We start from the raw sequence: 24,284 nt of genomic DNA on the forward strand, positions 1-24,284 counted from the left end.
GTTCGCACAAAGAGGAGGCATTCACGGTTCGAGTCCCACCACTCGCCTTCCTATTTATGTTTTAAATCAGTTATATGAAATAATACCCAACATATATGATTACAATTTTACTAAAAGCAGCAAAATGGCCTAGGTATCAGTGAACAAAATATATATTTATAAAGGATCCTGAGATATAATTGCCCGCAGTTAAGCAGCGCTTTACCCAGTGCAATAGAGTTGCCCATCTAAATAGCGCTTTACCCAGCGCAATGTAGTTGCCCATAGCTAAATAGCACTTTACCCAGCGCAATTGGTTTGCACGGAGGTGTGCTCTGCGCCAACCAGGCACTGTAGGGCAATGTGGAGCAACATAGAGCAAAGCTGCTTAAACTCAGCCACACCCCCTAGCCTGGCTGGACAGTATTAAAATAAAATGAATGACAACGTTTGAACCCAGGACTCTGTGCACCATAATCAAAGTACTGAACCACTAAGCCATGACAGCTTAGGATAAACAGCCACTGTTAACATACATATACTAATAAATGGTAGATTAACCATTATTAAGCAGGTCAGCAGTCAGCCGAGAATGTTCAAAAACAGCCAATCACAAAAAAGTGCGAGAAATGTGGCATAATTAAGCCCCATAGGTGGGAATACTTGCCATAACTGATTGTAGCTCACATCTGCAGTTAGAATGGCTGGTGCTGGAGAGGGTACATGCTTCTGAGCGCAACATTGGGGCATTGAAGAATCGAAATACATGGTTTGTCTCCTTGTCCACCGTCATAAGTCAAGACTCCTGCAGGGCGAGTTCCAAGGGATGGAGTACAAGGCAGAGGCTTGGAACCGGTTAGCACATGACCTCACCAGTGCCACAGGTGTTCCTCGGACTGGTGAGCAGGTCCGTCACCACCATGCAGACCTGAAGAGATGGAAGCAGGACCAACTGATCCAATGGATACAGGAGGCCCGTGGGATGCAAGATGCCCCACAACTGAGTAGGTAGCCATGGAATGCAGTATGTAAGAAATGATAATTGATTCTGTATAATGGATAGGTATGTCTCAATATCCCTTCATTTACTTCACAGCTGCAGGTGACCATGCTGTGAATCAGCAAGCCTATGCAGATAGACTGCTAAGGCTGCACCACCAGGCAGGTTAGTGATTATTCTGCATGTATTGTTATATAAAATAGGGTAGAAGAGCATGAAAGAAAGTGTTGTAGTCCAATAATACAGCCATAAAATGCCCTGAATAAGTCCTCTGCATGTACTGTTATATGAAATAACTCAGAGAGCCAGAAAAAGGGTGTAGTAACCCATTACGAAAGGTAAAATATGTCCGGAATAATATCACTGCAGGTGCTGTCATATAAAATAAGTGAGCGAGCCTGAAAAAGAGTGTTCTAACCTATTAATAAAGGTATAATATGTCTTGAATATGTCTTCCATATGCACTGTAATATTAAATAAAGGCGTGAGCCTGTAGAAAAGTGTGTAATGTAATTAATAAAGGTATAAAACCTGGAGTGTGTCTGTGCCACTTACTGTGAAATGTTGTTTTACCCTTGCATTATACACATAGTACTGTTTTAATAAGTGCTGGCAACACACAGATGGGCAGTCCCATGTAAAGTGGGCGATGGAAGTGCTAGTAGCTGTGAAGCATATATACAGTCCTGAACAGTCAGTTACTGGCTGGCATGCATAAGTAAATCTGGCACATGAGTAGCTTGTTAATGTGTTCCCCGGAAATGTGAGTGTGCTACAAGAAATGCAGGGTTCTGTACAAATTGAACTGAAAATGTCATGTGAACACATCCAGATATGTAGATAAAGAAATATAAATACAACAATAAATATGTAGCAGTAACATCTGCATCCTGGACAGTTATTATGTCAGATATATGTCAGGTATATAATGAACTAGCCAAACCCATTGCACAACCTAATGCATGTTGCCAAGTTTAATAATACATGGAGGGGATATACACCTGCAGTCAATAGGAATGTAATGTAGACTAAAAGTACTCATAAGATGTTAATTGAGTTTTCTTTCTGCATCCTATTGTATGTGCATAAATAATCAATTCCACAACTCAATGGGTATGTGTAATCTCAAAACATTTGTTGGGACATATGTCCTATTGTTCTATAAATATCTGCATTCACTTTGATGCATGTGCCCTGTTCAAACACCACAGTCATGGTGGCCTGTTGCCACCAGTCATCCCTGCATGCTGTTGGAATGTCCACTGTTGTTCAATTTATGCATGTGTTATGCTTGCTGTTCAACTGTTGGAACCTTGGTGTGTTGGGTTAATGGGAATATTACTGCATGCTGTTACAACTAATTTGGAATGCTGTTGTTTATGTTGTAACTAAACACACCTAATCACAGAACGTATGGGAAGGCCGGTCCCAGCGGACCCACCTGTCCCTCCTCAGCTGGTGAGTGCACCTGGCACCAGCAGGTCTGGTGCCCAGCCCGGGCTCCCCTCCTCCATTGGTCCTGTGCCACCTTCGGGTGGAAGCACTATAGGGGATGGGGCTCGTCCCCCCGTGGAAGCGTGGGGGGGAAGGGCCACCTGTCACCCTTCGAAGGGTCTGGGCTGTGGTGCATAGGGAGGTCCAGCATTCAGTCGCTGATCCCCTATGCCAGCTCGAGACGAGAGTGGCACGTCTCATGGGTGAGCCTGCCCGTCCTATGCAGCCCCCTGCACAGCCACCCTCGGGGCTGTGAAGGTGCAGTGGTGACTGCCCATGGGTTTGGATCTCAGTTCCACTGTTACCATCTGTGGGCTCATGGGCTTGCGATTTCCAAACACCCATCCCCATCAATTGTGTTCACCCACCCCATGTGTCATACACCATCCCTGTATATGTCTTGTTTGTCTTGTCTGTACTCCTCCCCAACCTACCTCCACAAATATACCTACTTCCTATACCTCACATTCCACTCACCTGAAAAAAAAAAATTAAAAAAAGGGCAGTCTGTACCCACAAAAAAATTACGCCCCATACATAGCTGCCCATTTCGCACACATGTCCGCTGGACATGTAAACTGATAATTATAATTGGTAGCGCAACATACTTTGTTGTCCTCACCCCTCTCCCGGGGGTGGAAGGTTTCAAATATCACTCCAAATTTATTGCATATGCACAGCTGTTGATGGTAAAGAAATGGGCAGGTATGGACATTCCCTACACCCGTCCTGCACATCCCGAGCTAGTTTCCCTACTCTTTTTCCCTCTTTGTGCCCCCTTTTTCACCACTTTCCTTTCTCCCCATTTTCTTTTCTTTTAAAGAAATTAGCGCGGGGGTTAGCAGAAGTAAGCACTTTTAAGCAGTAGTAAGCGAGATTAAGCAAGTGTGCTCATGTGTGCACTTAGCCTAGTATTGCTAAGCATCGCGCAAACCCACGCAAACCTGCTTACAACTGCTTAAAAGTGCCTTAGTCACTCTATGTCAGGTCCCTTGTTCTGCTCAGCAGCAAAATAAAATACCTCTGCCTGTCTCGAACCCCAGACCATTGACACAATAGACTGCATGAATTACCACTAAGCCACAGCAGATATACAATAACCTGGTGCTCAAATAAATATATCATGCATTTCAATGACTGAATGTAAAGGATAAATAGGAAGGCCACAACACAAAGCTTGTTTTGTGGATCTTTACTAGCAATTGTTGTGAAATACATTACATTAGTGTGATATAAGAAGCAGCCATTCTAGCAGAAAATAAACTTACAGAGGCACTTTACAACCCCCACACAGTATCATAGCAGGACAAACAGTGGCAAATCTGATTAGGCAGAAGCCATACTACCCAACTGTGACTACTTAACAGGGATGTCTCTGATTGTGAAACATATTGAAGCTGTGCCCCTCTGAATCCCTCTGAAAAGTACTGATGTCAGTCAGAAAGGTGGGGTATTACACAATGAATACTGACAATAATAACAGTAGACACTGCTTGTACTTCATAAAGGAGTACGTATCCATATGCACTTCTTCACACAAGTCTAGACTTTTACTGTCTCTATGCTGTGTAAGGTGTACTTCACATTTAACTACCTATCCCTGACTCCATGCAAAGATGTATCTGAATGTTTCATAGGCCTGGCAGAGGCACAAACACACAGGCACAGCAGCTATCCTGCTGTTACACATACTGCAAATAGCTGTGGTAGGACTCCCACAAGCATACCCTTATGTAGGAGTACAACACAGAAATACCAAAGGATGTAGCCATGTAGTGGTATCAACTGACTGTAACAATGCTATTGTACTAGTGATGAAAACACCTGTGGGTTGCACAAACAAAAAATAACAGTGTAACATTTGACTACCATCTGGATAGGTTCACAGTTGGGAACTATGCAGACAGACCACCTGCCTTGATATACCAACAGGTACACACCAATCCTCAAAGTCCTGTAAGATAATATTCACCCAATAATACATAATGCTCTCTTTATGTCAACAACCCCCCCCCACACTGTAAATACACTTGTGGTTTAGGGTCTACCAAGGATGTAGGTAGGCATACACAGTACTGGAATTGTCTAGTTGTCCTGTGAACCCTATGCTAATGCCAACAATAAAACCACAAACCCGCAGAAGTGCCTACATTAATATGCACAGTATAACAGTTCACAAACAGTTCATGTGCCAAAAGAATACTTCTCAATAACTACGTTTGCATGGCAGTTACTTATATGAGTGGAAAAGAAACTACATAGACAAAGAAATGTTGTGTAAACATTTGTAGGGGGTGAGTTAAACTCTACACTGATAGCTCTGTACTGCAAGTGGCAACAGTCAGGCCTGAGTACAACATGTACATCACTGTCTACACCTCTAGCTTCAGATATAGGAAGTATACCAACCTTCTGACTTACACAACCGTGTCCACAGCAAACAAGCATGGGCCCCACTCTGGAAATCTGAAAGGGCTACGCCTACATACCTAAGCAATTTATAGCACTGGGTTGCTGTAACAGTGAGCACTGCAATTACCACACAGCAGGCTGTATGCATTTACCAAATGCTGGGCACTAATTGGTGCAGAGGGCATCACATGCACATGCCCAGATAACTACAAAAGCAGATTGTACTTGCTATCCCCACATGCAGTCATTACATTGTACATGTCAGCAAATACTGACAAACTCTATTACTGAATACAGAAGCCTTACTTCAGTAAATATTATATTTACTTTCTGAACAACTAAATATATTAATTAAGAAAAAAAAACTTAATTAATAACCAGTAACAACTAATAAGTAAAAAACTTTACTTAAAAAAAAAAACCTTGTATAACATACACAGATGGACCTGACAGTGAGTAACAGGTATGTAACAGAGTTGTCATTCCCGGCAAGTAGTAGATGATTATGAATAGTACTGTACATACTCAGAAACATGCATAAGTGGCAGCAGTAGGTATGTATGCAGTGATATCATGCATAACTATTGCCATGGACAAATTAGTGTGTAGCTGTGTGCAGTGGGACATAACTGTGACATATGTATTTCAGCATTATATGTCGAACATCTGAACATGTTATCTATGGTCTGTACAGTACTGCGTATAATGGCAGTTTGGGGGAGTAGTGCAAACACCTATATAAACTTGGATGTGACATGCATGATAGTAACATAATTTGTAGCTCAGCATTGGCAACTACTGTACCAGGCTAGTATAGTAGTGTTATCATTTGCAGCTATATATACTCCCTGTACTGTTACTGTATGCACACATGTGACAAGCGTCCATGTTGTAGCAAGGCCCAACAGGTCATCCATGAGGTGTACAGACTTACAACAGTGTGGACCCTGTGTGTGTATGGCACGCACATATAGAGAGATACGTATGTGTCTGATAAATTAGCATGTGAACATGTGCATAGAGCAAGGGACATACTGCAACTGTTTGTGAAGGGTGGACAAGTATATGTTGTTGCAGGATGTTATGTGCATGTTTATATGTAGGTGGTAGTGTGTGGCAAACAAGACAGCATACTGTGCTGGCATATGACATGTGGTGTTTAAACGTCGTGGGTATGATTCCTCATGTTGTAGTCTTCCAGATAGGGGGTCCTTCTAAAGGTACATGGGCTGAGACTACCTTCCATGCATTCTGCACAAGACTGTGCAATATCATTACATAATTGCATCCCTCTCAACCTTTGCATAATTGGTATTCCCACCATGAAAGTTGGACCGTATATGTGCCTATATGTATATCTATATGTACACCAATGGATGTTCATATGTACGCCCAAGCTCAATGTTGTAAACGTATTGCCATCCCTCATGTTAATAACCCTGTACCCATGACCTACCACATAGGTGGTAGTCTACTCAACCTCGAAAGTGTGATGAGAGACTATGGGACAAAGGTGGACAGTAGTATCCCTATTGATAATCACAGTGCGACACTAGTCATGTAAACTGAGTAAGGTACACATGTCAACAGAAAAGCTGTGGCATCCATGGAATAAAAGGTCAATGTTCCACTGTACTCATCAGTCATAACACCCATCATAGAGTACATTGGCCCTGTCAGTATGTACCTCAGAAGACATCCACAGCGACAGCAGACGCCAGACACATACTTCACAAAGAGTATTACCGGACTCAAACAGATGCCCTATGCAGACTGTCCTACAAAACCACAGCTACACTGTTTCACATACTGCCTACCCAGAGGCAACCTCTGCCTAACATACAAAGCTATGCCAAACCCACAGGTGTTGGACATGCTCCATATATACTGATTACACTCCATACAAGCTACACACTCTACTGATCTAAACCCTGTAATGTGAAAAAGCAAAATATGCTGGAGTGGTACATTATCATCTCAGACACCTACCATACTCTGGAACTAACCGCCTATCAATAGCAAATGAAGGTCCTCATTAGCAGTTGTCATGAATAATCATGATGAGTGTGTGTGAGATAGGAAACACAACCCAGGAGTCACCACTGTGACTCTGCATGACAGGGGCACATGAACCTACATTACATCGGTGTGGAAGGGCAGGGTACCATATGGCTATGCTTCCACAGGTCCTACAGATAATAGCCTTTTAGCTACCTAGGACCCGATACATACATGCATGTACTTGTTGCATTACTGGCTATGTGAGGTTGACTGGGTGTGATGGTGAATGTGTAAGTGAATGTGTCAAAGTTGTATATATGTGTGATAGCCTAGTGTGAAACCATGTATATCATGGTATGTAGTGTTGTAGCTCAGATCCCAGAAAAGGATACGTATGCTATTGCTAGGCAGGAAAAGCAGTAAGGCATATGGTGTGACGGAGTCCCATGGTGTTGACCGGAGTGTGCCATTGTAGGCTTAAGCAGTACATTTATGCTTATTGATTGGTAACACTAGTGAATACAAATCCTGTATGAACAGTAGTACTACCTGAAGCTGTAGGCCTAAACAGCACAGTATGGTTTACATCCACATTGCTTGGGCACACTGTTTTGTTTGTTACTTGTAGTCCTCACACATTGCAATCTTCAGACATGAGGTTTTGTAGGTGCTGACACACAGTACTGTATGTTACACAGGTAAAACTGATCTGGGTTGCCATACCTATGTGTCCTGTAGGTATGTCAGATGTGTGTGTGTGTGGGTATGTCTGTAACATGGCCTTGTTGGAATGTGTGTCACAGGATATATGTGCATATCTAGCAACATGTGTAGTGTATTACAGCAGTATGCCACCTATAGTGATGAATGTGCACATTTGTTACTGAGGGGTCTGCTATCAACAAGTAGCGTGGTGTACTGATAGTACTTAAACTGTACTTAACATTCATTTCAATGGACGACAAATGTCTGCATGCATTAGCTTCATACACACCCACTGTGGCTAGGTGGTGCATTGTGTCACATAGAGTGTGTCATGTACTGTTGTATAGTCTTACATACTGGTTCCACTGTGTTGCTGTGCAGAACATGTTTTGGAATATAGTATGTGCCAGGCACTGTCAGGCAGTTGTGGGCTGAGCAGTCCTATGTGGTATGACAGGTGTGTATCTACTGACAGCCAATAGCTTGCTATATATGGCATTTCATTGATGTCTGTACTTTAGCATAAGTGTGCCACATGACATGCTCACAATGACTGTTTTAATGTCTTACAGGAATATGTCTCACAACAGGAAGCCCACCTATTCCTCCTCCGAGGAGAAGGTCATCTATGATGCCCTGGTATGGCATTACAACTTGCTGTTTTCCAGATCTAGCCAGGACCAGCATGGATGCACTGCACTGTGGCAGGATGCTGTCCATCAGGTGAATGATGTAGGCATGCATAACTGGATGTATGAGCAGGTACGCCATCACTGCAGTGATTTAATCAGACATGTCCGGCAGCATGCCTCTGATGTCCACAGACAACAGCTTGCCACAGGTGGTGGTGCATCAATACACCCCACCCCCTCACCAGAGTGGAAGAGCTGCTCCTCAGCGTGGTGGCTCCTGGTCAAGCAGTACAACAGATATGCATCATAATGGAGGCCAGAGTCACCCAGCACATAGATACAGAGCATGGAGGTAACATGGCATATCTGTAGACTACTGTTAGATCAGTTGTTATAACATGCATTTACCAGCTGTGTACTGTGTATTCAGAAGATGTGGAGCCTGGTGTCATGCAATACTGATAATTTGGAACATAATTTGTATGTCTGTGACTGTCAACTCTTGTACTACTGTGGAATTGCAAACACACAGCAGCAATACCATAGTTGTTGCCACTGACAAACTGTCTCATATCCTTGTAGTTCCTCTGGTGTGATAGCAGGACAGCACACACATGTTGGTGAGTGTTCTACATTTAATATAGCATATAACATGTGCATGTCATAGGAGACCTGTAGGCCATATACACATGTAAAACACCTACACATAATGCATGCTCTGCATGTACTCTGTGGGACTATGCACATCCCAGTAACATGAGTATCCACCTCAAACACATGCAATACACAGAGCATCCCAACCAACTGTGGTACACTGAAGTGGACATTGTACAGGCAGAGTCAATACACATGCACACAACATACACCACTTTGTCATATGCAGTTAGTGGTAATTTGATACACGTGGCATATGTAGACACCTGCCATAAGGTCATACTCCAATATCCCAAATGTCAACAGCACAGCACACATACTATACCTGGGGGTAGAGGACTATCATGGGGCGGTGTGACACGCTTCAACACACAACACATTCATGTGAGGCAATGCTCCCTATTGAACACCTTACATACCCATGTAACAACTGGCTGTGAAATGGTTAATGTAGCCAAAGTGGTGCAGGTCAGGTACAGCAAGATAGTTGCCAGTGTGACATACATTAGTGGCCTTGGTTAACCACATGATGCTGCCTGATGATGGCTCATGGCACTACATTACATCCAGTTACAGTAACTACAGTACTACACATAGCATTCATTGCTATACACCTGACAGTTGTGTGCATCGGGCCTTAGTATGTATACTGATGAGTGATGGTGCACAGGACATTGGAAAGTGTTCCAGACTTGCACAGCAATGTTGTGTCCATGTACACATTGTGTTCCAGGGTGAAGCCAATCATTGAACAACACACATGCATCAAAGACATGTATACTGTTACCAACAAGGACTCTCCAGACTCACACTGCATGCTGTTGAGTAACACACATCCTGCATGCTGACACATGTGATAGGTCTCTTTGGCTTGTGATATTGTACTGCACCATCAACCACTAATGGATATGTTCCGTATTACTGTTGGTGTGTGTGTGTGTGTGTGTGTGTGTGTGTGTGTGTGTGTGTGTGTGTGTGTGTGTGTCAACTTGACTGAGTAGTGTATGTGTGCATGTGTGTATGTGTGCATGTGTTCATGTGTTCATGTGTGCATGTGTTCATGTGTGCATGTGTTCATGTGTTCATGCGTGCATGTGTGCATGTGTGCATGTGTTCATGTGTGCATGTGTACATGTGTGTACATGTTCATGTGTGCTAACATCATATACAGATTGTGTGTTTCCTGTCTTCCTCTCACAGGTGCTGAGGTTGGATTGGCTGAATGTGAATGCAGCAGGGAACCTGAAGTCACTGCCACAAATAGTGGAGATGATGAGACATGTATAGTAGCACAGGAATGTTTGACAGGGTCTGTCGCTGGTCCGCCAATCAACATTACACAGCTTTCCACCCCATCTATGCGCACGCTTATATTGCCAATACATCCCTCATCACCAATGGCCTTAGCTGAGGGACAGCATACAGTTGGCATTGACCAGGATAGTGTGGTATCCATGGCACTTGCTTCCCTCACAGCAGCCATACCCAGATTACTGGAACGGTACCACATAGGCGGATGTCCAGGGGGGAGCACTGCTGGTCATAATGCCCCTGGCAGACGTGCCCCCCACAGGTCTTACGACCTCAAGTATGTTCCGGGCTGTAATGCAAGCACAGGCACATATGGAATGGTACACCAGACAGGGACTAAGGGTGCAGAGGGCCCATTACACCGCTATCAATCACAGCATCCGTGAACCTGCCGGTGCCATTTGGAATTACACTGAGGTCATTGATAAATGTTGGGGGGAGACATTACATGCCCTCCACAATGTGTTTTCCATGATCCAGGACCATGCAGGATGGCTGAGACGTTGATGTGGACATATGCCAGCAACATCAATGGCTGGCAGTCATCACGGATACCCGACAGATCACAGCCGCTCCTGTAGTGGCAGTACCAACCCCAGCAATGCTGGGGCTGGCCTGTCGATTGACCGTCCTAGTAGACCAGTGCACATGGCTCTGGCCAGTCCCAGCAGGGACATGGGTCCACTCGACATACCTCTGCCTCTGATGATAGTACCCAGTCAGGGTTGGTACCCAATACTGTCCGTAGCACCTCTGCCAGGCACAGGTACCGTGTCCATGGTCAGAGACAATGTCCTGTACAGCCTGGCAGGTACAGTCTGTGGCTGTCCCACAACCTCCCGTATATGGCAGCCACATGGTGGAGCTGTGTGCATGCCGACACACAAACATTAATCAAACAACTAGGGCTCATACATACACACACACATTACATCAACATTGGCCCATGCTGTACTGTTTTCCCTCACACACACACACACACACACACACACACACACACACACACACACACACACACACACACACACACATGTCGATTGGATGGGTCAATGTCGGGCTATGGCAAACCAACAACACACCCTATGCATATGATGACACCTGTGCCACCTCCTGTCATCTGTAACATTGATGCAGGAACAGGCTAACATGGTGCTGATGCACAGGGTGACATTATATCAGTGTAGCACTATTAGCATGTTGTCAACAGGACAGTGTAATGATATCCTTGTAGGTATATCTGAGCAGGTATGATGCAGCAAAGCTATGACTGTGAATGTAGCATTGTTTACACTAGTGTTAAGTCTGAGTATGTATTGTCTGCCCATGTGCCACGTGGCTGAAGTGTATAGTGTTGCCAGCATGTGTCAGTGCGTGGACAGTACGTGTGTGATGTGTGCAGTACAGATTAGCAGGTATACATCTGTGAACATGGTGGGTGCACATTGTCTGCATGTACATGCATAGTGGACACATGGGACATGTGACGTACCCTGTATTACACATTGTTAACATCTCATAGTATCTCTCAATGGCTAGTATGCATTCTACTACAGATATGTTCTAACATGGGTACACATGTGTGTATGACATGGTTTGACACAATGCTGTGGGTGATACTGTTAATATCTGTCAATGTTTTGAATTCTGGTAGTATACACAACCTCAACAGCTTGACCATAACCAATCATTAGATGATGTCCTGACAACTGACACACAGATGTGGGGAACTCAGTAACAGTTGGATCCTTCCGGTACTATAGTATAACAGTAACCAGTGGTATTGACCACCACCCGTTCCTGGGACTACAGCTGTTTGGCATATAGCCCTCTTAGATACATGCAAACACACTAGGGATATGTCCATCCACATCTGTAAATGCATGCATTGGCCTCCAATGCATTCTCTGGATGGGACACATATCCTACACAAGGGTATCATATAGACAGATACCTGTTGTCCAACACATGCTGTATAGCTCTAAGCCAACTATAGCATAGTCATCCACATTTACTATACATACTATCCTGACAGTACCACATAGGTGGTAGCCCCCAACATGTATGTTGGGTAGCAATGTGTACATACAGCCAAGTGTTATGTCATCTGTCCCTTAGACATATCCAGAGGTATTGTGGAGTCCCTCGGTGTATCACATAAGACATTAGGGGCCTGTATGTATATCCACAAGGCTGTTGTACACCTATAATGACTGTCCATTATTGCCAGATGTTGTTGTGTGTGAACATGTCTGACATATACACCAAAAAGCAAGCTACGTAATCCTCCTCTATGCTGTCACTCCTGAAATAGAATGAGAACGATACCAGGCAGCAGACTGGAACAAAGTGAAATACAGAGTTAATCCAAAAGAGTTTATTTCTTAAGCGCTTTTCGTCTGCTACTGAAAGGCAGACTTCTTCAGAGTAAACTCATCAAGTTACACAGCTAATTTATACTAAAACCATGATTAGTTAATCATTATTAACGCACATTCATTACATATTTAAAGCAACAGTGACTGAAATACATTAAATGTTAAAAATCATGACAAGACTACATAAATAACATTAAAACATCTTGCTCTAAACATCATGTTTACTAACTAAGTCATATCAAAAAACATATATATAGAATAAAATATGTCAAAGTATGTATATTACAAAAATTAATAAAAATTTTTGAAAAAATATATATATATAATTATATATATATATGAAAATAACAGTCCTTCTGAAGTCACAAATCTAAAACTCACATAACAGTAATATTGAAAGTGGTCACAATTATGCATTCCATTAATTTGATTTATATTCAAAATTGTTATGGTAACTTGTTAATCTATAACATTGTCTTATATTCTAAACATACCTTAGTAAATTAATTAGGGATGTTATAGTATTGTAACATATCTATCTATTTAAACTAAGTAGACTAAGTATACACCCTATAGAACATGTTTCATTTAGCCCTGGAGGGTGATATGTTTCTAACCTGATTTGCCATCCCAATTCCAACGCTAGTAATTTTAGTGAGGTTGGACCACCTCTACTGTCTTGTTGCACTTGATCGATACCAATAAATTTAAATTGGTGATTTGAGTTCTCCAATACATGTTTTGCTAGTGCTTTGTTGACTTTTGCTTCCTGATAGCATACTGATGTTCGTAGATTCTATCTTTGAATTTACGCTGGTTTTCCCTACATACAATGATGTACAATTTTGGCATATAGCTAAATATACTATCTGTTTAGAATTACATGTGAATCTATATTTAAGTTTGAATTCACCTTTGTTCGTTTTGAATCTGTTTGATTCTATAATAAACCTACAATAATTACAATTGTGGCATCTAAACATTCCTGGGGTCCTCACCAACGTAGATTTCATTTCGAACCAAGATTTAAGGTTCCTACCTCTTCTGTATGTCACTGAAGGGTTGGGTCCTAGTTTGTTCGATATGGTCGAGTCTACCCCAAATAGTTGCCAATTGTTCTTGATGATTTCCCACAAAGTGGTACTATCTACTGAAAATGTAGTAATAAATCTAGGAATTTCTGACCTGACTACTCTCCCAGGACTCGCTGAACTTACCACTGTTACCATACTGTCTGTCGCTCTCATCTGTAGAAGTGGCACATAAAAATTGTTGTTCCTCTTGGTGGTGATCTCATCTATAAGTTCATTAAGTAGACTACAGGGATAACCCCTACTAAGAAACATAGTTTTAAGTGTGTTACATTCTTCTATGAAATCTACTTCTCTACTATTAATTCTCGCTGCTCTAACCAGCTGTCCTTTCACTACTGCACGTTTTTGTTTGTAAGGATGGCAGCTTGTGAAATGAAGTAGAGTGTTGGAATAAAGTGGTTTCCTATATATTCTTGAAGTAAAACAAGCCATATTCATGTCTTTAGTTAGAAGAATGTCTAAGTATGCTACCTCAATACTACTGAACGAAGAAGTGAAAGTAAGGAAATCAGTGGAATTGTTCAAAAGTTCAATGAATGAAATAGCTTGTTGTTCATTCCCATTGAAAAGAATGAAGATATCATCCAAATACCGGGTGTAGTAGACCAATTGGTCAGAAAGTGTAGGATTGTTCAATATGTAAAGATGTTCCCATTGTGCCATGACAAGATTGGCCACGCTAGCTCCATATGGAGAACCCATTCCTACTCCCACCTTCTGCAAATAAAAGTTGTCGCCGAACATGAAGTAATTCCTAGGTAGTGTGAGGTCAAGTAGTTCTGCTACCAATGAAATCTCATCACTCCTGGCCTCCCTAGCTCTTAACCTGTCACAGACCCATTCAATGGCTATATCCAGAGGAATACCGGTATACAGATCTTTAACATCTATTGTCAGCAAGTTGTAATGTGCTTCAAAGTGTATTTCATTGATTTTAGATAGAAATGTCCATGAATCTTTACAGATCTGTGGCTCCATGGTGACATATTTCCTTAAGATATGGTCAACAACCTTTGCACAGGCATAGGTGGGTGAACCACGGCTATCTATAAGAGGACGCATAGGCGGGTTATTCATGTTCTTATGTATTTTTGGTATCCCGAATAAGAATGGAATCCTGGGATGAAGCGTGGTCATGTAAATGTACTGTTCTTGATCAATCCTACATTCAATGTACATCTCTTCCAGTTGATCTATGATTACTTGGTAGGCGGTATTGATTTCATTCCTAGAACTCAGAACATAGGCTTCAGTATCTAAAACTGATACCATACGTGTGAAGTAATCATTGTTGTCAAAGATTACAACTCCTCCGCCTTTATCGGGTTTGCATATACGTAGGTTATTCATTTGAAGAAACCTGATGTTTCCTAGTTCTTCACTATTCCTGTGTGTTAACTTGGTGTTACGGTTTTTTGTATGCCGCCTGATATCAAGCTCACACATTAATTCAAACATAACTAACAGTGGGTGTAATGGAGGGTTAAACGTACTGGAAACATGTAATTTGTTGTTATCCACCAAATAAGCTTCCCCTCCCATCATCAACCTGAAGTTAAGCTTCCGTGTGAAGAGCTTGACATCAATTAAAGCTTGAACTAAATCAAAATAGTGTTCAGGTACATAAGTTAAACCTTTAGCCATCAAATCCGCCATTTCAACTGAGATGTCAACACTAGTAAAATTGTAAACGTTGAAATCACCTATTGTATTAGTGGTAATCGTGGGCACATGGTGTGTATCTTCATAACTCAACTCAGACTCTTCTGTCTCCAATATAGAGTCATGGTACCTGGGGGAATATATAATATCCACTAACGGTTGTTCCTCAACGGATAGTGGTGGTTCTGACGTTGGCGTTGTGCTTTGGGACGTGCTCCTAAAAAATTCCCCTGTTCATGATGAAAATCCCGGCTATTTGTATTGTGTGATTGGTGGGAATCTGTGTTGTTTTTATTCAACAACCTTTCACTCCTACGCAATTCATTGTGTGGCTCAGCTATCATACTGTCATGAAAAACAGTCTGTTCCTCACTCTCATATCTATTGCTATCGGGTGAACTGTTGTGATCATGAGGTACTACATTAGCTAAATGCATGTTAGCTCCATTCCCACGTATACTACCTTTGCCCTTCCAAACCTGGCTACTGTTGGGTTTAGGGTATGCAGAGCCTTCCTTGTATGCTTTGGAATCCCTTTCAAGTTTCTAAACTAAAACTCGAAATTGCATATTTTAACGAATGTCTAACTAGGAAAATAGTGCCTAAAGGTTTAAGGCACTTTCAATATCCTACAGGACTAATTGCCAACTCTGAATTTCATGTCGAATTGTGTAATATGTATGACAGGCATGGTTTTGACCTATTGAAACTTATGTGCAAGCATTATGCTTTACAAATTGAACATCTGAACAGTGAAGCGATAACGCTTGATGACAGTATAAAAACTGACATGAGATTTGAGAGTTATAGTTTTGAATACAGTAAATTATTTAAGAACATTGATACACACTTGGCCAAATTGCAGGCCATTAAATCTAAGAAACTTGAAAGGGATTCCAAAGCATACAAGGAAGGCTCTGCATACCCTAAACCCAACAGTAGCCAGGTTTGGAAGGGCAAAGGTAGTATACGTGGGAATGGAGCTAACATGCATTTAGCTAATGTAGTACCTCATGATCACAACAGTTCACCCGATAGCAATAGATATGAGAGTGAGGAACAGACTGTTTTTCATGACAGTATGATAGCTGAGCCACACAATGAATTGCGAGAGTGAAAGGTTGTTGAATAAAACAACACAGATTCCCACCAATCACACAATACAAATAGCCGGATTTTCATCATGAACAGGGAATTTTTAGAGCACGCCCCAAAGCACAACGCTAACGTCAGAACCACCACTATCCGTTGAGGAACAACCGTAGTGGATATTATATATTCCCCCAGGTACCATGACTCTATATTGGAGACAGAAGAGTCTGAGTTGAGTTATGAAGATACACACCATGTGCCCACGATTACCACTAATACAATAGGTGATTTCAACGTTTACAATTTTACTAGTGTTGACATCTCAGTTGAAATGGCGGATTTGATGGCTAAAGGTTTAACTTATGTACCTGAACACTATTTTGATTTAGTTCAAGCTTTAATTGATGTCAAGCTCTTCACACGGAAGCTTAACTTCAGGTTGATGATGGGAGGGGAAGCTTATTTGGTGGATAACAACAAATTACATGTTTCCAGTACGTTTAACCCTCCATTACACCCACTGTTAGTTATGTTTGAATTAATGTGAGCTTGATATCAGGCGGCATACAAAGAACCGTAACACCAAGTTAACACACAGGAATAGTGAAGAACTAGGAAACATCAGGTTTCTTCAAATGAATAACCTACGTATATGCAAACCCGATAAAGGCGGAGGAGTTGTAATCTTTGACAACAATGATTACTTCACACGTATGGTATCAGTTTTAGATACTGAAGCCTATGTTCTGAGTTCTAGGAATGAAATCAATACCGCCTACCAAGTAATCAAAGATCAACTGGAAGAGATGTACATTGAATGTAGGATTGATCAAGAACAGTACATTTACATGACCACGCTTCATCCCAGGATTCCATTCTTATTCGGGATACCATAAATACATAAGAACATGAATAACCCGCCTATGCGTCCTCTTATAGATAGCCGTGGTTCACCCACCTATGCCTGTGCAAAGGTTGTTGACCATATCTTAAGGAAATATGTCACCATGGAGCCACAGATCTGTAAAGATTCATGGACATTTCTATCTAAAATCAATGAAATACACTTTGAAGCACATTACAACTTGCTGACAATAGATGTTAAAGATCTGTATACCAGTATTCCTCTGGATATAGCCATTGAATGGGTCTGTGACAGGTTAAGAGCTAGGGAGGCCAGGAGTGATGAGATTTCATTGGTAGCAGAACTACTTGACCTCACACTACCTAGGAATTACTTCATGTTCGGCGACAACTTTTATTTGCAGAAGGTGGGAGTAGGAATGGGTTCTCCATATGGAGCTAGCGTGGCCAATCTTGTCATGGCACAATGGGAACATCTTTACATCTTGAACAATCCTACACTTTCTGACCAATTGGTCTACTACACCCGGTATTTGGATGATATCTTCATTCTTTTCAATGGGAATGAACAACAAGCTATTTCATTCATTGAACTTTTGAACAATTCCACTGATTTCCTTACTTTCACTTCTTCGTTCAGTAGTATTGAGGTGGCATACTTAGACATTCTTCTAACTAAAGACATGAATATGGCTTGTTTTACTTCAAGAATATATAGGAAACCACTTTATTCCAACACTCTACTTCATTTCACAAGCTGCCATCCTTACAAACAAAAACGTGCAGTAGTGAAAGGACAGCTGGTTAGAGCAGCGAGAATTAATAGTAGAGAAGTAGATTTCATAGAAGAATGTAACACACTTAAAACTATGTTTCTTAGTAGGGGTTATCCCTGTAGTCTACTTAATGAACTTATAGATGAGATCACCACCAAGAGGAACAACAATTTTTATGTGCCACTTCTACAGATGAGAGCGACAGACAGTATGGTAACAGTGGTAAGTTCAGCTTGTCCTGGGAGAGTAGTCAGGTCAGAAATTCCTAGATTTATTACTACATTTTCAGTAGATAGTACCACTTTGTGGGAAATCATCAAGAACAATTGGCAACTATTTGGGGTAGACTCGACCATATCGAACAAACTAGGACCCAACCCTTCAGTGACATACAGAAGAGGTAGGAACCTTAAATCTTGGTTCGAAATGAAATCTACGTTGGTGAGGACCCCAGGAATGTTTAGATGCCACAATTGTAATTATTGTAGGTTTATTATAGAATCAAACAGATTCAAAACGAACAAAGGTGAATTCAAACTTAAATATAGATTCACATGTAATTCTAAACAGATAGTATATTTAGCTATATGCCAAAATTGTACATCATTGTATGTAGGGAAAACCGAACGTAAATTCAAAGATAGAATCTACGAACATCAGTATGCTATCAGGAAGCAAAAGTCAACAAACGCACTAGCAAAACATGTATTGGAGAACTCAAATCACCAATTTAAATTTATTGGTATCGATCAAGTGCAACAAGACAGTAGAGGTGGTCCAACCTCACTAAAATTACTAGCGTTGGAATTGGGATGGCAAATCAGGTTAGAAACATATCACCCTCCAGGGCTAAATGAAACATGTTCTATAGGGTGTATACTTAGTCTACTTAGTTTAAATAGATAGATATGTTACAATACTATAACATCCCTAATTAATTTACTAAGGTATGTTTAGAATATAAGACAATGTTATAGATTAACAAGTTACCATAACAATTTTGAATATAAATCAAATTAATGGAATGCATAATTGTGACCACTTTCAATATTACTGTTATGTGAGTTTTAGATTTGTGACTTCAGAAGGACTGTTATTTTCATATATATATATAATTATATATATATATTTTTTCAAAAATTTTTTATTAATTTTTTTGTAATATACATACTTTGACATATTTTATTCTATATATATGTTTTTTGATATGACTTAGTTAGTAAACATGATGTTTAGAGCAAGATGTTTTAATGTTATTTATGTAGTCTTGTCATGATTTTTAACATTTAATGTATTTCAGTCACTGTTGCTTTAAATATGTAATGAATGTGCGTTAATAATGATTAACTAATCATGGTTTTAGTATAAATTAGCTGTGTAACTTGATGAGTTTACTCTGAAGAAGTCTGCCTTTCAGTAGCAGACGAAAAGCGCTTAAGAAATAAACTCTTTTGGATTAACTCTGTATTTCACTTTGTTCCAGTCTGCTGCCTGGTATCGTTCTCATTCTATTTCAGGAGTGACAGCATAGAGGAGGATTACGTAGCTTGCTTTTTGGTTTATTAGTTGGTTTTGTTTTTTCCCAAGTATGATGTCTGACATATACCCCAGGCATGTACCCTCACTCACACTACTCTATAATAACTGTCATGGGTGTGTGTGGCACAGATGACCTTGGCCACAGATCACTACAGTGGCTGGCCTTGTCATATACATACATATGTGACCTACGATCTGTGAAGCAGCGGCACAATCTGTCAAAGGAAACAAATGTATTCATGTAGTATGCAGGCTTCACACCTATGTACTAATTGAGGTAACATGTACATACATTTATTTTCCACACAGATACCTGATGTGTGCAATGCACATACTGTTTTAATCCTGATATGTCATACCATAGTGAAAGCAAAACCCACACCACATTGACCAACAGTGTCTCACACACACACACACACACACACACACACACACACACACACACACACACAGCATTTGCAGGATTCAAACCCCTACCTAACTATGTTATGATACTAGAGAGATACGCATTAACATGGCACGCTATATGCTTTACTGGGTGGGGTTTTTTCTCCTGCTATATTTGTAGGGTGCTGACATCATCAGACTGGACATGGTAATGTGTGTACACTTTGTTTTATGCAATCCCAGGAATGAACCATGTGGGTCAGCAGGTGTTAACAGCTTGTACAGGACCCCACAATTCTTAGCTAGTGTGATCTATCTGTGGACAAATTGCCATTCCTTCATATGACAACACATATTTATGCACAGATTGCTGATTTTGTGGATACGACATGTGTCTGGGATGTTGATAAAGTGCTATTCAAAGTCTATGTGGGACATGTGTATCTCTGTCCAGTGATGTATGTCCTGGGTGGCTGCCTTGCAAACAGTCTAGCATGTTTGGGAACCATGATCTGCCCATGAACATACCACAGTTGGTAGGGTTGTGTGTTTGTCAGCTTCCAATAGCTCTGTTTATGACTTCAATCATGATGGACTCCATGGCCTTGCAGATCAGACTTCATAGGCTTATTGGACTATACTTCTCATGGTGTGTTGTGCACCAACACTTGTGGGGAGTGCCATAATATGCTGTAACACATTCAACGGTTTCAGATCCTGTGGTGAGGGTGAGTCTCAACAGACTGTTCAGGTGCAGGGTCTGTTTGTTCTGTAGTTCACTCAAAACACATATAGGGAAACAATGTAATCCAATTGCTGCCATGCTTTTGGCTTTGGGGGGAGCTGTTTACCCATTCTACATGTGAAATCTCCTGGTATGATGATGGGGCCTTTCGTCAGTGGGAGGTGGGTATGTATATATGGGCCTGTCTGACAGGATGTCAGCATTGTCAGTCTGGTACAGTTGGCCCTGACTCAGGACATATATGAGTGTACATTGCTATTTATGACATAGCTGAAGGAGGTGTCATGTTTCAGTCTGGACTCCTTCACAGCTACTCTTTACAAAACACCGATGAACCTGAGCACTAAACCCCTGTTATACTCTTTTACACAATTAACACCCTACTGATCCTTTGTGATCAGTCATCACAGTATGTCATCATAATATCCTGGCATGTCCAGGGGTCGGTTTTGTGTGTACTCTCCAGTCCAGCTGGTGAATATTGGAATTTTGACACAATGTCACAACTGCCTTATGTACACCGACAACCCTCTCCTCCTCCCAACAAACTCAAATATATGTGAGAGATGCAACTATATAGACATACAGGAGGCTGAGCTCTCTCAACCCATTACTGGCACAGTGTATCAGGTGGTGAAGGTAACCACACACACCACAAATCCAGTCTCACGTAGACCTATAGCGACAGCAATCAAACTACATTATTATACAAAAACATACTCAAAGGCTCTAAATAAACTCTGCCTAAGCAGCAGGGACCTCCAAAGCAGACACACAAACAACTGCTACCCCACTACAATACACACATATCACATAGTTCACAAAGTCAGTGTGCCACACTGTCACTGCCCTTAGGGCTACACAACACACCTAATACACTTGTAATAGGTGACAATTATTGTCAGACACACTGACGTCCCACTCACCAGTCCGAAGAAGGGGATGGTCACTTTGAGCTGTCTGTCGGGTGCCAGGATCCGCCACATAACAGATACACTCAGGTCACTCCAAAGCAAGTACAGAAATGGCTCCATCATTGTCCATGCTGGTGCAAATAACCTCAGATGTTCCTCCCTGGACCACATGACATGATACATAGAGGAACTCTCGATCATGTAGCCCAGGCCAGTATGACCCTGACCTTGTGTAGCATCTTACACTCACCAAGAATGATGTCACAGTATACAGACAAAATCATCACTTTTAACAGTTGGCTAACATATTGCTGTCATTCAAAGGGTATCCAGTGTCTGTCAGCCTGGAGTGACATGCTCGACATGCCACATATCTTTGCTATGGACAACTTGCACCTGTCTCCCTTGGACTTTCGAATACTGGCTAAGGCTCTTGCCACCCCCATAGTGCCTTTTTTAAGCAAGGCTCAAAAGACAAACCCACCTACATAGACATTACAGGGTAGAAGAAACTAAGGGTAATGCTCCTCAACATCAGATGTGTTACCCTCAAAATGCGCCCACTCAGGACTCTCCTCAGTATGGAGAATATCAATATCTGTGCAGTAACAGACACCTCGTTCAGGCTTCTAAATGCACACCAGCACTACCAGGTTATACTTCATACCATGATTTCTGACCACAAGACTCAGAACAGCCAACACAAATAGGGGGAGTATCCATATACATCACAGATACACACACCTTCAGGTTAGTAGCACTGCACGAAGCATCGCAGACCATACATATGCAACTAACAGTGTGCAAAACTGAATTAAAGTTCGTAGCCTGCTACAAACCACCCTCCCAAACTCAGGAACCACACTCGGCTTTCCTGGGAACACTAGAGACTATGAAGGTCTCCCCCAAACACCATTATATTGGGTGACTTCAAATACCCAAACATTGACTGGGGATAATACTGAAGCTCCAACAACCTCGCCCAACAGTTGCTACTATTTCTAAACTGAAATGCTATGGCACAACCGGTCACCACACCCACAAGAGGGGAAAACATATTGGACCTGATTATCACCAACATGGGGACTCTATGTTCCACACCAGAGGTATACCCCTCATTGTTAAGGTCAGACCATACATTTCTCTCACTGAACATCCATATCCCGTCTCCACACCCATTGTAGGCAATCTTGGGGAACTTCTCAAAAGCAAACGTCACACTTCTCCAAACCAAGGTGGTATCCTTCAAAGACCCTGGGACAGTGGTAAATATGGCTCAGACCGCTGAATCCTTTACAAACGCATTCTATGGACACCTACTGGACTGCATGGATTGTGCTATCCCAAATAACAAGACTCACTCCTCCAATGGCAGGGGACCTGTCTGGTGGACCCCGGCCATTAATAAGCTATACAACGAAAGGAGGAGGCTACTACATGACAGAGCATAATCCCAGACAGGGAAGGCATCTGTGATCTGTACTAGCAGAAAGCTACAATCACTCATGTATTCATCTAAGGCCCACTTCTAATGGACTATTGCACCAGACGCTTAGGACAATCACAAGGCCTTCTTTAGTTATGTCAGGAACCTGGGTGGACACTCACTGATATGCTGTGAGTTACTGCATACTGACTAAACATACCCTGAACCCACAGACATTGCCGACATTCTGTCAAACAGGTTCAGTGCAGATGTCTCCCCCCATCCCCCCTAAGAAGCAACTGTCCAATCCAAAAGAGTGTATCCTCCCTGACATCACAAATGAACAGGTGAGTGCTGCCCTCCCCAAAGCAGGCAACACAGCATCAATGGGACCAGACGGTGTCCCGGCCTACGTCTTACACAAGCTTCATGACGAACATAACCCTCACATTAAGTCACTGTTCAATATCAGAGTTACTACAGGATATGTACCCAAGGAATAGCATACAGCGACAGTGGTCCTGCTCCACAGGGGTGATGCCACAACGGACCCCAGACAATATCACCCTATAAGCCTAACTAGCCTGTTCTGCAAAGCTATGGAGCGTATTGTCATGGAACTCATACACATAGACATCAGGAACCTACAGACACTGGGTCCTGCACATTTCAGCTTTGTTGTGGGCATATCTTGCCTCTTGAACCTGTTTGTATTATTTAAACAGTTACCAGGTCCATAGACATAGGGAAGGTTGTCCACACAGCCTACCTGGACCTTGCAAAACCCTTCAACACAATACCCCACTCAGCCATTATACATAGGCTCACCAGCATCAATATCGACACATATCTCACAGGATGGATTGCTAACTGGATCAGGAATAGCACCCACATGGTCAGTATTGCAGATGCCATGTCTGACTATACACCAGTTACACATGGCATCCCAGAAGGCTCAGTCCTGGGACCTCTCTTGTTCAGCATATATTTCTCTGTCATACAGGCTAACACAGGAGGAATATGGCTGACCATGTTCACAGATGACTGCAAACTGGGTGCCATAATCAACTCTCCAGCTGGCACATGCATACTCAAACAGGGTCGTACAGAGATGGATGACTGGTGCCAGAGCCATGGCCTACAGCTACATGCCATTAGATGCATAGTCATCCCATCTGGGAATAACAACATGACCACACATTACCACATAGGTGGTAATCCA

The sequence above is a fragment of the Protopterus annectens genome, chromosome 2.part1 (genome assembly GCF_019279795.1).
Source record: "Protopterus annectens isolate FY-2018-M chromosome 2.part1, PAN1.0, whole genome shotgun sequence".
NCBI lineage: Eukaryota > Metazoa > Chordata > Ceratodontiformes > Protopteridae > Protopterus > Protopterus annectens.